Genomic DNA, 10,000 nt, shown 5'->3' on the forward strand with positions numbered 1-10,000 from the left:
TAGTGAAGACACTCCTTACATGGCTACAGGAGAACCTGGTAGTGAAGACACTCCTTGCACGACTCCAGGAGAACCTGGTAGTGAAGACACTCCTTGCATGGCTCCAGGAGTTAGCATGGCACAAGTCAGGGGATTTGGGATCAACTGCACTACTCAGCTGAAGGTTAAGAGGCAGGAGAAGGAGAGATGGAGCTCAGCCCTTTTCAAACACAAATAGGCGAGTACAGAAAGATGGGTAAACACACCACTCAGCTGTTGGTAAGCTCTTTCAAGCCGATGTGGTTTACACCCAGCTGTTCGGACTCTTTGTTTGACCGTGTCTATCTGACTGTTTGTTATTTATGTGATAGTGTCTGTACGCGTTACTCTCTCATACCCTCGTTCTTCTTATCGCTGAAATTTGCTTCTGTCTGCCAGTAAGTCTGCCACTGAAGTTTTCTGCTTACTCTTTTGCATTCCTTATTTTCTTGGTAATAAGCTTGTTTCTGTGTTGTCTATGTCAATCCCAAAGTGAAATTGTGATGGGTTATCCTTAGGTCTTGGTCTTGCCTCTTTCAAACAATAGACTTGAAATAGTCCTGCCAGGTCTAATTTTTAGACCTGTGTGGAGTTAGAATCTACTTTGTAAATACTAAGTTTAGACTAGCTTGTTGAAAAACTGTGCATTTAGTGCCCGTTCTAGCTAATATAATTAGATAACTATATTTGATTTGACTATAATTTAGTTGGTTAATTATATTATAACATAGTTAACTATATTAGTTATTAAAAATATAAATTTGTAGAGTCGTCGTCTGACTTTAATATTTCTTGTGCACAGATCTAGTTATCGTATGTTTGGTGATTGTAGCAAGATGGGTAACGTATGACTAGACTGATGGAACTTGTTAGATGTTCCGTATTTACAGTGTTAGAAGCTTTCCTTGTTTATAATGTTAGTAGCAACATTGTTTACTGTACTGGAGGCGTCCTTTGTTTACTGTACTGGAGGCGTCCCTTGTTTACTGTACTGGAGGCGTACTCCCATAACCGGTTGTTATATATACACCCCAACATACTGCCCTGTTACCCCATACCCACCCCTATGTTGTGCCTCACTCCCCACGCATACCCCGATAGCGGCTGCCATGCCCCAAGGGGTGACAATACTCCCCCTCCCTGTCACGGCCCATAAAATTATGCCCAGGTATAGGCTGCCACTATGATATATGAGGGTAATGTGTGCCAATATTCAAATTTTTCAAGAGGGCCCTCTCACGGTGAAAATCACGAGAGCCTTTCGTATGTAAATACTGTTTTTATTGTCCCTGGAATAGCAGCCTTGCTGGAGTGTGCTTTTTTTCGCCGCTGCTTGGATGAATAATAGTTTTTTTTTTTGTGTGTGTGTAGGCTAATGAATCATCGGCAGAGAAGCGGGCTTCGTTAAGGTCTCTCAACCCTCTGAGCTACATGGTTACCTCCATACTGTGAATAATTGACGAGGGTGGTAGTCTGCTGGCTTCCTGATGGGGAATGGGGTGAAGGGGTATGAGTGGGGATGGAGGTGGTGGTGGTGGTGGTACATGGCATCATGGGTACCTGGGAAGAACAAATAACATTAGACCCGACAAGATTCATATCTACTAAGAAAGTCAAGCTACAGCCTTGCTGCCCCTAATTCTACTTACTGGTACGCGACATATGAGTAAAAAATGTAAATTAATTCGATGATATATATATATATATATATATATATATATATATATATATATATATATATATATATATATATATATATATATATATATATATATATAAGAACATAAGAACATAAGAACGAAGGAACACTGCAGAAGGCTTACTGGCCCATGCGAGGCAGGTCCAAGTCTCCTACCGGCTTAAGCCAATGCACCCAACCTAGTCAGGTCAGGTCACATTGACTTAAGGGAGGAACACGGCAACCGACCTGGTAGCACAAGCTATCAGGTCTAACTCACACCCACCCACATCCACTCATGTATTTATCCAACCTATTTTTAAAGCTACACAACGTTCTGGCCTCTATAACGGTACTTGGGAGTTTGTTCCACTCATCCACAACTCTATTACCAAACCAGTACTTTCCTATATCCTTCCTGAATCTGAATTTTTCCAACTTAAAACCATTGCTGCGAGTCCTGTCTAGGCTAGATATTTTCAGCACACTATTTACATCCCCTTTATTTATTCCTGTCTTCCATTTATACACCTCAATCATATCCCCCCTAATTCTACGTCTTTCTAGAGAGTGCAGATTCAGGGCCCTTAGTCTATCCTCATAGGGAAGGTTTCTGATACATGGGATCAACTTTGTCATCCTCCTTATATATATATATATATATATATATATATATATATATATATATATATATATATATATATATATATATATATATATATATACATATGTATGTATATTATTGTAACCACGGACGAGTGGTATTGATCAATAACAACACTGCGCTAGCCAAGGATTCGAACCCATGTTGTACTGGCCCGTCATTGTGAGCCAGAACCGCATGACACCCACAGGACCACCCAATCCTACAAGAACCAAGCACCCATCCAAGCTACGTGTGTTACTCTTGGTCCGAGAACATACGGTAGTGTGGGAGCTTGCAATCTAATTAAGGTTTAGGCGTCATGTGGCTGTGGCTCACAATGGCGGGTCAGCACAACATGGGTTCGAATCCTTGGCTAGTGCAGTGTTGTTTTATATATATATATATATATATATATATATATATATATATATATATATATATATATATATATATATATATATATATATATATATATATATATATATATATATATATATATATATATGTCGTGCCGAATAGGCAGAACTTGCGATCTTGGCTTAAATAGCAACGATCATCTTGCCATATAGGACAAGCGAAAATTTGTGTATGCAATAATTTCGCCAAAATCATTCTGAACCTAACGAAAAAAAATATATTTCATTGTGTTTGTTTAGTATTAAATTACTGTAAACAAATTTAAAATATATTTAGTTGGGTTAGGCTAAAATAAATTGTTCTTGTTATAATAAGGTTAGGTAAGTTTTCTAAGATTCTTTTGGTGCAAAATTATAAATTTTTACATCAACATTAATGAAAAAAATATATCTTTAAACGTATAAGAGAAAATTTCAGAAAGGACTTAATTTTATATGAGTTCTTGCTAATTGACCAGTTTTACATATTCGGCACGACATATATATATATATTTATATATATATATATATATATATATATATATATATATATATATATATATATATATATATATATATATATATATAAACTGCGTGGATAATTAATAGGGAAGATTTACCTGTAATTACCTGTGGCATGTTTCGATAGTTTTCTTACTCCCGCTGCCAGGCCCATTGGCCAGACTTCCGTGTAGACTGTTTGATCGACTAGGTTGTTGCTATTAACGGCTGCCGGCCTATATATCTATCTATAACAGCTCATTCTGAAAAATAGAGAGATGGCTTCTGAATGCCACATACAAGGCTATAAATTATTCCACACTGATAAGGTCAACAGTAAGGGTGGTGGAGTAGCGATGTACGTCAGAGATAATTTAAATTGTTTTGTTAGACGAGATACAAAATTAGAAGCGTCAGCCACTGAATCTGTTTGGTTACAACTTTTCGAGGGCCGTGAAAAGCTAATCTTGGGTGTGATTTACAGACCCCAAAACCTTGATAGAGAGTGCAGTAAACTTCTATGGGACGAAATTCGTAAGGCACCTACATACGAAAACGTTGTGCTAATGGGAGATTTTAACTTTAGACATATTGACTGGAGCAATTTGACAGGAAATTTAGAGTCAAGTGACAGAACCAACTGGAGGAAATAACCTGCTTGACTTGGTTCTTGCCAGCAGGGAATCGCTAATTAATAATCTTGAGGTTAATGATGAGCTTGGGGAAAGTGATCACAAATCACTCAGTTTTAATTAATATATCATGGAATTACCCTAATAATGGCAATCAAGTCTCTGTCCCTGACTTCCGCTTGGCTGATTTCATAGGACTGAGAAATTACTTGGGTGGGCTGAACAGGAATGACCTGACTGTGGGTCAGGTAGATGGTGATGGTTGCCGATAAGACATTTTCCAGAGCATAGTTCTAGCTGTTCAGACAATTTATGTTCCAAATAGGGAAATCAGTTCAAACAAAAATGATCCTAAATGCATGAACAATACATTAAAACATCTCATTGGTCAAAAGAGAGGCACATATGGGCGAATCAAAAGAGGAGAGGGGCAGTTAAGAAATCAGTATGTTCAGTTAAAGAGAGAAATAAAAAAGATAATAAGAAAAGCAAAAAGAGATTATGAGGTTAAAGTTGCAAGAGAATCGAAGACTAAATGGATTCTTTCAGGTATACAGAAGTAAGATAAGGGGCAAGATAGGCCCACTCAAAAGTTACTCGGATCAGCTCACGACAGTGATAAGGAAATGTGTAGAATTTTAAACACTTACTTCCTCTCAGTTTTTACTCAGGAAGATACTAGCGATAATCCAGAAATAATAAATTATGTAGAATAGGACGATAGTAAACTATGCACGATTAGGGTCACAAGTGACATGGTCCTTTAACAAATAGATAAATTAAAACCTAACAAATTCCCAGGCCCTGATGCACAAGGGTGCTAAAGGAATATAAAGAGGAGCTTAGCAAACCTTTGGCTAATCTTTTCAACATATCACTACAAGCTGACATAGTGCCAGACAAGTGGAAAATGGCAAATGTGATACCTATTTTCAAAGCAGGAGACAGGTTCTTAGCTTCGAACTATAGACCAATAACCCTATCCTCCATAGTGGGAAAATTTATGGAATCAATAATTGCCGAGGCAGTTCATAGCCATCTTGAAAAGCATGAACTTATCAACAAATCTCATCACGGTTTTACAAAAGTGTATTCTTGCCTTACGAATTTATTAACTTTTTTCACAAAGGTATTTGAGGAGGTAGATCATGGTAACGAATATGATATTATGTATATAGACTTCAGTAAGGCTTTTGATAGAGTCTCACATCAGAGACTAGTGAAGAAAATTAAGGCACTTGGAATAGGAGGAGAATTTTTTTCCTGGATAGAGGCATGGTTGACAAATAGGAAGCAGAAAGTTTGCAAAAATGGGGAGAAATCAGAGTGGGGAAGCGTAACGAGCGGTGTTCCACAGGGGTCAGAGTTGGGCCCCCTGTTGCTCACAATCTACATAAACGACATAGATGAGGAAATCAATAGCGATATAAGCAAGTTTGCAGATGACACCAAAACAGTCAAACGAATTCATTTTGACGAGGACATTAGAGCACTCCAGGAAGATTTAAATAGACTGATGCAGTGGTCGGGGAAGTGGCAGATGCAGTTTAATATAGACAAAAGCAAAGTTTTAAACATTGGACAGAAAAATAGCCATGCCACATATAAACTAAATAATGTAGATCTTAATATTACTGTTTGCGAAAAGGATTTGGCAGTTCTGGTTAGCAGTAATCTGAAACCATGACAACAGTGCATAAGTGTTCAAAATAAAGCGAACCCAATCCTTGGCTTTATATCAAGAAGCATAAATAATAGGAGACCTCAGGTTGTTCTTCAATTCTATATATCTTTGGGTAGGCCTCATTTAGATTATTCTGTACAGTTTTGGTCACCGTATTACAGAATGGATATAAATGCACTGGAAAACGTACAAAGGAGGATGACAAAGTTGATCCCATGTATCAGAAATCTTCCCTATGAGGATAGACTGAGGGCCTTGAACCTGCACTCTCTAGAGAGGCGTAGAATTAGGGGTTATATGATTGAGGTGTATAAATGGAAAACAGTAATAAATAAAGGGGGATGTAAATAGTGTGCTAAAAATATCAAGCCAAGACAGGACTCGCAGCAATAGCTTTAAGTTGGAAAAATTCAGATTCAGGAATGATATAGGAAAGCACTGGTTTGGTAAGAGAGTTGTGGATGAGTGGAAGAAACTCCCGCGTATCGTCATAGAAGCTAAAGCGTTGTGTAGTTTTAAAAATAGACTAGATAAATACATGAGTGGGTGTGGGTGGGTGTGAGCTGGACCTGACTAGCTTGTGCTACTAAGTCAGATGCCGTGCTCCTTCCTTAAGTGAATGTGACCTGACCTGACTAGGTTGGTTCATTGGCTTGGGCTGGTGGGAGACTTGGAACTGACTCACATGAGCCAGTAGATCTGCTGCAGTATTCCTTCTTTCTTATGTCCTTATGTTACTGCTGAGGTATAGATCCAGCTTCCTCTTGAAAGTGTTAGCACTTGTTTCATTAGTGTTTCCGAAATCTGCTGTTAGCAGGTTGAAAAGTTTAAACTCACGAATGTTTATACAGTGTTCTTGTGTAGGGTCCACTGCTTCCCTGCTTTTAACTGTATCTACTGCAGCATATCACCTAAAACTAATAATATAGCAAATGTACGGACGATTACCCAATCTAGTGCCAGACAACATACTCCCCACTCATAAGTTCAAGCATATTAATATACATTATATTCACTCATACAACTGTGCATAATATATATATATATATATATATATATATATATATATATATATACAGGACAGCGGCATAGCTCATAGACATGACACATAATTCTCTTTGACATTCCCCGTGTCCAGTTCAACCTGTGTAAAAACTCAGTGCTCATAAAAGATCTTAAAATTTAGAATTCTCTGTCATAAGATTCCAAAGATTCCCCATCTGCCAACCATATCAGAGATACCGTTAAAAAGCACCTCCTTACCTTAATGTGCTCTTGTCAAATAAATCTTGAAACCTGCTGTTTTCATCCAATTCTGTCAATGTTCTTCTGGTTTCAGCTATCCTTCAACTTCCATACAATATAAGACAGACATATAATACAATCTATAATATCTAGTACCACTCACTCTGTTAAACTTAACAATTATATCTTCTTGTTGTGATTTTTATTATGAATTATCTGAGTAAATTTTAGGTATAGTATTTCCAAGTTTTGAGCAAGATGCTATGTATTCTTCCAGGTTTCAGTTTATGTCCTGCGCAGTAATACTGAAATTTAGATACATGTTTTCATTTGTGTTTGACCAACATTTGTAATAACCTCCACAAACGTTATAGTGAATTGTTTTACTGAAACTTCCAACAAATTGTTCCCATAAATACATCCAGCAATAGTTTTAAGTTATAAGATGTTATATATTTATTTTAAGGCTGCACAAAATGTTCTGCATAACCAGAGGCTTCTATGAAGCATGTCAGTAACATCACCTTTCTATGAAGCATGTCAGTAACATCACCTTTCTATGAAGCATGTCAGTAACATCACCTTTCTATGAAGCATGTCAGTAACATCACCTTTCTATGAAGCATGTCAGTAACATCACGAAAGCGCTTGGAATTTCTCTCTTCTTTCAGAGTGGTTGTTTTGTAAATCACCTGTTTACTGTGATCTTATTGCATATATATATATATATATATATATATATATATATATATATATATATATATATATATATATATATATATATATATATATATATATATATATATATATATATGTATATATATATATATATATATATATATATATATATATATATATATATATATATATATATATATATATATATATATATATATATATATATATAGAGTGAGTGGTGCACTTAGGAGTCTGTGGAGACAAAGAACTTTGTCCTTGGAGGCAAAGAGGGGAATGTATGAGAGTATAGTTTTACCAACGCTCTTATATGGGTGTGAAGCGTGGGTGATGAATGTTGCAGCGAGGAGAAGGCTGGAGGCAGTGGAGATGTCGTGTCTGAGGGCAATGTGTGGTGTGAATATAATGCAGAGAATTCGTAGTTTGGAAGTTAGGAGGAGGTGCGGGATTACCAAAACTGTTGTCCAGAGGGCGGAGGAAGGGTTGTTGAGGTGGTTCGGGCATGTAGAGAGAATGGAGCGATACAGAATGACTTCAAGAGTGTATCAGTCTGTAGTGGAAGGAAGGCGGGGTAGGGGTCGGCCTAGGAAGGGTTGGAGGGAGGGGGTAAAGGAGGTTTTGTGTGCGAGGGGCTTGGACTTCCAGCAGGCATGCGTGAGCGTGTTTGATAGGAGTGAATGGAGACAAATGGTTTTTAATACTTGACGTGCTGTTGGAGTGTGAGCAAAGTAACATTTATGAAGGGATTCAGGGAAACCGGCAGGCCGGACTTGAGTCCTGGAGATGGGAAGTACAGTGCCTGCACTCTGAAGGAGGGGTGTTAATGTTGCAGTTTAAAAACTGTAGTGTAAAGCACCCTTCTGGCAAGACAGTGATGGAGTGAATGATGGTGAAAGTTTTTCTTTTTCGGGCCACCCTGCCTTGGTGGGAATCGGCCAGTGTGATAATAAAAAAAAAAAAATACATATATATATATACATATATACATATATATATATATATATATATACATATATACACATATATATATATATACATATATATTAGCAATTTGAAAAGCCTGGTAACCCCTGGGCACGGCCCTGGTGCCACTCCAGGGGTTACCAGGCTTTTCAAATTGCTAATTCTGGAGTTCGTGTTGTTAACTGCCCTTTTGTTTCCTTCTCTTTAGATATTGCAAATCCAGTTGCCTGCTTTTTATTTTACACGTAATGATGTTATTCTATATGCTGTCATTCCATGATCAAATTTGTCAAATGCCTTTGCAAAATCAATGTAGGCCACTTCTGCATTTTTCATTTTTTTCCCAAATCCTCAGAAATTTGGTCATAATGATTCAGCAGGTGGGAAAAGCTTATAATTCATGTTGACATGATTTCACAGGTCAGGTTTATCCATAAAATTTGTAATTTAACGTGCCATTACTGTTTTTTTTAGATATGTGATGTTAGCGTTCCTGCTCTTTTATTTTTTCAAGGCTCTACTGCCGCCTTTTCGCAAAGGATCAATGTCTGGACTTTTTAAGACATCTGTGAATTCTTCTAGCACATAGTCAGTATTAGATCCTTAATTGATTTTGCTGCAACCATGTTGATATTACCTTAGAAAAGTTCTCTCCGACCTCTTGGAGTTAATGCAAAATAAGCCCTCAGAATTTTTATTGGCTGTCCTAAATCTACCAAGGTTCTTAATATAAAGAAGGAGCTTGATGTCTCTAGTATCAGTGATAGGATTATTGAGATTAACTATGAATCTTACTAAATGTCTAGAAGTAAATACACTTATAGATGTAAAGGAGTTGTGACAACAAGCAATTACATTAAGTTTTATAACATGCACAAACTGTATCTGTAGACAATAAGAGCATACATACCTGCAAGCCCCTCCTAAGTAATCCCTTTCATAAATCACTTGTAAAAGCAACTGCCCAGAAAGAAATACCTCGCCTAATTAGTAGTTATTTTTATCAAAAGTAATACTCACTGATGGATCTAAGCAGGAGTCTACCGGCAGGGCTGGATCTTCTCTTGTTGCCACCTCCCTAGTTAAGAACGATAGAAACTTTGTTGAGTTAGGCATAAGAATTAACAACTGGCCGTCTACACTGCAAACTGAATTGTTTGCCATCCTAATGGCACTAAAGCTAACTTACGACACAGAGCTTGACTCCATAATTATTACTGATTATGTGTCATCACTGAAAAGCCATTGGAATAGCCGTTGTCATTGGAAAAGCCATTGGAAAAGCCAAGTACACATACTCAAAAATCCAGGAAAAAGGAATTAATGTACAATTGTTATGGATTCCATCACACATTGGATTACTTCTTCATCATAAAGTTGACACGTTAGCCAAGAAAAAATACCCTGAAGGAGAATGAAGAATATAACTTTGGCGTATATGCATTAGGAATAATATTTGGAGATAGGTAAGTGAAAATGAATGCTATAGGAATACAGTTAGAAGCCTGATAACACGAACGAAGGTAAGTATGTTTATGGAGC

The 10,000-nt window shown here is 37.2% G+C and overlaps 1 long non-coding RNA gene across 1 annotated transcript in view; it reads right to left on the minus strand.

The window, feature by feature from the left end:
- The window catches only part of LOC138852312 (uncharacterized), an 83,632-nt gene that overhangs the window by 343 nt on the left and 73,289 nt on the right, over window positions 1–10,000 (minus strand). Inside the window, exons 2-3 of the long non-coding RNA XR_011391641.1 lie at window positions 9,479–9,536; window positions 1–1,578 (exon numbers count right to left, since the gene is read on the minus strand). The exon at window positions 1–1,578 is cut by the window's left edge and continues 343 nt beyond it. This is a non-coding gene — a long non-coding RNA (uncharacterized lncRNA). The remainder of the gene's footprint in view (window positions 1,579–9,478; window positions 9,537–10,000) is intronic.

The sequence above is a fragment of the Cherax quadricarinatus genome, chromosome 6, assembly GCF_038502225.1.
Source record: "Cherax quadricarinatus isolate ZL_2023a chromosome 6, ASM3850222v1, whole genome shotgun sequence".
NCBI classification, from domain to species: domain Eukaryota; kingdom Metazoa; phylum Arthropoda; class Malacostraca; order Decapoda; family Parastacidae; genus Cherax; species Cherax quadricarinatus.